This window comes from Heptranchias perlo, unplaced genomic scaffold (assembly GCF_035084215.1).
Source record: "Heptranchias perlo isolate sHepPer1 unplaced genomic scaffold, sHepPer1.hap1 HAP1_SCAFFOLD_49, whole genome shotgun sequence".
Classification (NCBI taxonomy): Eukaryota; Metazoa; Chordata; class Chondrichthyes; order Hexanchiformes; family Hexanchidae; genus Heptranchias; species Heptranchias perlo.
This window is the reverse complement of record NW_027139505.1, coordinates 6,506,669-6,512,687: the sequence shown is the minus strand read 5'-3', so window position 1 is coordinate 6,512,687 and position 6,019 is coordinate 6,506,669.

The window sequence follows — 6,019 nt, the reverse complement described above, 5'->3', positions numbered from 1 at the left end:
GAACATTTCCCCACAATATGTTGTGAGATTTATCTGAGTATCCCCGTTCCTTACCTCTTGACCCTCTTTCTTACAGCGAACCTAGTGACAATTGTGATTCTCTTCAGAGGAAAATGCGGCCTTTCCAAATGTATCTCTATCTATATCGTTGCCATGGCAATAGCAGATCTGCTGGTCTTTATTTTCAATGTAATAGGGTATAACATTTTCAGTAAACTCTTTCCACTTTCATTCCTGTCCTACACTGCAGTTTGTAAGTTCATGATGTACATTAATTGCACCAACCTGGATATGTCGGTGTGGTTTACAGTCTCGTTCACATTTGACCGATTTGTATCTATATGTTGTCAGAAGTTAAAAACAAAATATTGCACAGTGAGAACAGCGGCTGCCGTTATAATAACGGTCTCTGTGCTGATCTTTTCAGAGAATATTCCCTTTTGGTTTGCATATGAGCATAAACAAATAATTAACAATGTTCAGTGGGGTTTCCGCCCCAAATTGGCCTTTTTCTTATCGCCTGCAGGTGTGGTGTACATGTGGTTGCAAAGTATTTTAGTTACATTTATTCCTTTTGCTTTAATATTCCTGTTTAATTGTTTGACAGTCAGACGCATTTTACTGGCCAGCAGAGCCCGCAGGGGCCTCCGGAGTCACATCACTGAGAATCAGAGTGATCCAGAGATGGAGAACCGAAGGAAATCTATTATTTTACTTTTCACTGTATCGGGCTGTTTTATAATGTTGTGGCTGACAGCTACCGTGAGTACTTTAGCAAGCGGACTGGCCGTGCATCACCAACCCGATTATACAGCTCCCGCATATATCGCCTCTGAAATCGGATACATGCTTATGTATTTGAGTTCCTGTACAAACACGTGTATTTATGGAGTTACCCAAACTAAATTCAGGGAGGAGCTGAAGAAGGTGGTGAAATCTCCTTGGACATTTATTCTGATTTTGGTTAAAGGATTGAAAAGTCAAACCAAAGCTTCCTGTCCTGACTAGAGCTCAATTACAGTCCGTGTTCCATTTAAAATGGCCTTCTTTCTGTTACGACGAAAATGGATTGTTGTTGTGGAAATAAACAGGGATCTGAAAACCTTTCTTCCATTGGGTGCCCCGTGTTTGCAGTCTGCTGCTTTCTCAGGGTGAACAGAATCGTTTCCTGTTAAAACAGCGCACTTGCCCCTGAAGATTCAAAGCGAACAGCCATGATTGAGATTCAGCAGTGGAGTATAACATGTGGCGTCAGCGTTAACTGTTCAATTGATAAATAAAGTTTTCTTTAGTGCAGAAACAATGAAGGTTGTTATTATCGTGGTTATTTGTAATTAGTCTGTAATCTTGGTGTGAATGTTGCAGGCGCTGGTCTCCCCATCAGACACCGCTCCCCATTGTCTCGTGGCCCAATAGAACGGGGCCCCGTCTCCTGATAAGTGATGTAATCATGGAGACAGAAGGAACTTGACTCGTCAATGTGACATTAAGCATCTCTGTTAATAGATATTTATTAAAATATCAATTGACTATCAAAATGTTGGAATGCTTTAACAGGGAAACAGACCATTCGACCCAACCAGTCCTTATCGGCGTTTAACCTCCACCCGAGAATATAGTTCCAATCACATTATCCGCCCTGTCTCAAAATCTCTTCAACCTATTTTTGTTCATCCATCTTGAATATTGACATAATTTCTGAATCTGTAATTTCCACAGTTTCACAACTCTCCATGTAAAGAAGGTTCTCCCACGAGAGGTTTCTCCCACCCTCAGTTCTAAATCTCTTACATTTATTCTAGTATTTTGGCTGTTGCTTCTTGATTGCCCAACTTATGGACGCAGTCTGCTTCTATCTATCCGGGCTCCTCCCTTCTTATTTTAAATCACCTGGACACGACTCGCCACAAGATATCAATGTGGTAACAATACACAATCAAATTAAAGTCAGGAAAGTGTGGTTAATATAGTGAATTGATAACTTTCTCTTGCATATGGTTGTGTCTTTGCTTATAATGAACATTGAGATGAATGTATTAGATAGTTTGCCCCATACCCAAAACATCGGGACTGTGCAGGGGGAGATTCTAATCAAACACTTCCAGAGCCCATAATCTTTTGAGAGCGAGCCAGAAAGGGCCGGAATGGCTTGTGTCGGATGTCTGGTGCTGTATGATCTTGGGATATCGGTGTGTTTACAGAAGTGACGTATTGCTCGTGAAGCAACAAGCATGCGATATGCAGAGATGCATTTAAAGGGAAGCTCGATAAACCCGTGAGGGAGAAAAGAATAGAAGGCTATGCTGATAGGGTGAGATGAAGTGGGGTGGAAGGACGGTCGTGTGAATCATAAAGACCGGCATGTGCCATTTAGGTCGAATAGCCTGTTTCTGCGCTGTACATTCTATTTAATTCTCTGTAATTCTATAATGAAGCTGCACTGAATAACGAATCCAAGACATGGTCCGTCACGCTGACAACACCACTACATAAAATGGTTAATGTGGCACTGGACAGTTTGTAAAACCAATAGGTAGAGATCTGTACAATAGAATAGACCGAGACAGATGCTCAATGCTGATGAGATATTGGTTCGTGTTGGCCTTAAATACTCTAACTCGAACAAAGGGGGCACTACAAGGAAATGGTAAATCACACTGTCCTGAAGAGTGATAATGTGATACTGTATTGGTTGATCCTCATATTGTAGTAATGATAACCTTTAATTTTGGCCTATTAAGCAGGGAAGTATACATCAATTTAAAGTCCCACTGGACTGTTTGGCCAGGGCTGACCCTGCAGCTATGATCCGTTTCAGGATGACATAATAGCAAACTTATTTAAAGACGGACCATTGCATACTGATTCACAAATTTCACAGAACTGTAATTATTTAACAGTGTGGGAAAACAGGTCGTTCTTCAAAGGAAAATATCTGGGCATGTATAACCAATTTAATTGGTGCGAGTGATACAGATTCAAGAATGGACTTATTATTAGAGGTAGAATTACATGTGTATCGATCAAGGGTGAAACTATCGATGTTATACGGAAGTAAGGGAATTATAGTTGTTAGCCCAACAGAATAAGTTTGTGAAGAAACCTATCGTTATAGATAAAGGATAAGTCAATTCCATTCTCCTTTTGTAGAGTTGTATTTTCACTTCCATATCATTATGTGATCTACAATTGTGTTTATTTTCAGGTAAAGAGAGTAAGAAAAATGTATAAAAACTGTCAGTTTGTAAAGAGTATTCGGTTTATTAAAGTGCTAAGATACTGAGCTCAGAACTGTAAAACGTTTGAATCCCCAACTAACCATCTTCAGGTGTGGTCGGAAGTACAACCTTTTAAGTGTATGTTTAAGTACTATTGCTTGCACTGTGCAGTCAATAAACTTATGACACCTCACTTCAATGTTCAAGAACATTATTGAAAACATTTTGCTAACAATAGCCTTAGTATTTAAATTGTGATTTTCTTAATTTCTCTATTTCTAATTGAACAATTACTGTGTTTCCCTGACATTCCTGTCTCCTCTCTTTCTAATCAAACAGTTACAGTCTTCCCGTGTCGCTAACTGCTAAATAAATGGTTGTTGTGTTCCGCTGGTACCCATTACTCATTAAAGAATTGATGTCTTCTCCTTATTTCTGTGTTCCCCCTATATTCCACTTTATTCTATTTCTAGTTGAACAGTTACTGTGTTCCCCATTTATTATATTTCCAATTGAACAGTTATTGCGTTCCCCCATACTCCACTTTCCTCTATTACCAATTAAACAGTTCCCATATTCACTTAAATTCCGCTGACCTCTATTATCGATTTAATCCTTACTGTATTCACGTGAATTCCTTTGTTGTACTTTTCTAAATTAACATGTAATCTATACCCTTAAATTCTACTGTACATTATTTCCAATTAATCAGTTACTGTGTTCCACTAACTTCCCCTGTTCTCTATTTCTAACTAAACCGTTACTTTACCCCCATAAATTCCCATTTAATGTTAAGCAGCTCGTGTTCCCCTAAATTACTCTATCCTCTATTTCTAATTAAGCAGTTACTGTGTTCCTCTAAATTCCCCTTTCCTCGAATTTTAATTATACAGATTAGGAAAGGAGCCTGTTCCATTGATCGACCACTCGCTCAATGAAATAATTTTTCTGCAGATTAGTTTTGAATTTAAACCCTTCAAGCGCAGGCCGTGTCCTCTGTTTCTACTGTTCAAGACAAGGGGAAACCTGTTGTTTTTCACTTTTTCTGGACGTTTAACCGTACTGCCTTGCATACACTCAGGTCTTGGATGTTCCCGTGGCCTCTGAATGTTTGTCAGATGATTGTTAACACGAAAAGGGGAGTTAAACTGCTGATGCAAAGACCAGCGACAGTTTCAGTGGTTTAGATAATATTTTAATTCGGAATCTGTCAGCCACTATCTTAGTCCTGTATATATTTGAAAAACAGTCTAGTCTTGTTCGTGAAATCTCACCATGGAAATCTCCCTTCGGAACAAACTCTACTTCATTAGAAAGTCGCGAAAAATAAACGCGGTGAGTGGCCTGCCGGATCCCATTCGATTCATTGTTTGTTGAGTAACTTGGTGGTGGCCCAGTCAAAAAGGCGAATTGAATATTGGCCATTATCTCAAGCGGTCTGGAATACAATGGGGAACATGTTTTGCTTCAGTTGTATAGAGCCTTGGTCAGACCACATCAGGAGTACTTCATTCGGTTTTGGGTACTGCACCTAAGAGGGATATATTGACCGTGGAGGGGGTACAGCGTATTCATCGCATTAAATATTCAAAACTAAAAGAAGTGCAATCAGTGGTTGCCTGCAATTGCCCTTGCTGTCTCCGGATATGTCACTCCAGCTGTAAAACATTTTTCAATGTTAATATCTGATTTGACCTTCCCCCACACGGAGCGAGTGTCGTGGCAGGTAGTCAGTACTTAGCTAGCATCTCCTTAAATGAATCTATGTTATTTGCCTTAACTACTCCATGTGGTAGCAAGTTCCACATTCTCACTTTTGGAGAGGTTTCTCTGAATTTTCAATTCGACTTATTAGAGACTATCTTATGTTTATAGTCCGTAGTTTTTGATATACCCACAATCGGAAACATTTTCTGTATGTCTACCCGATCAAACCCCTTCATATTTGCACTCAGTTGTACAATCACGCTACAAAAAGTCATCATAAGAATAATACCGGGCGGAATATACGTATCGGACCACTGGGCACGGGACACGACAAAGGCACACCAAGCCCACTCACCCTGAGAATTCCACCACACCAGCACCTGGGGACTTGTGCCAACATTGGGAGAGCAGTCCCACAGACTAGTCGAGCAACAACATGACATAGCACTACTCAAAGAATCATACCTTTCAGCCAATGTCCCAGAATCTTCCATTACAATCCCTGGGTATGTCCTGTCCCACCGGTCGGACAGACTCACCAGAGGTGGCAGTAATTGATATACAATCGGGATGTAGTGGTCCTGCGAGTCCTCAAAATTGACTCCGGACCCCATGAAATCTCATGGCATCAGGTCAAGCATGGGCAAGGAAACCTCCTGCTGATCACCACCTACCGCCCTCCCTCAGCTGATGAATCAGTCCTCCTCCATGTTGAGCACCACTTGGAGGAAGCACTGAGGGTAGCCAGGGCAGAGAATGTACTCTGGGTGGGGGACTTCAATGTCCATCACCAAGTGTGGCTCGGTGGCACCACTACTTTCAAAGCTGGCCGAGTCCTGAAGGACATAGCTGCCAGTCTGGGCCTGTGACAGGTGGTGAGACCTCGTCCTCACCAATCAACCTGTCGCAAATACAACTGCCCATGACAGTATTGGTGGGGGTGACCACAGCAGTCCTCGCCTTCGCACTGAGGACACCATCCAACATGTTTTGTGGCACTATCACCGTGCTAAATGGGATAGATTAGAACAGATCTTGCAGCTTAAATCTTGGCATCCACGAGGCTCTGTGGGCCATCAGCAGCAGAAGAATTG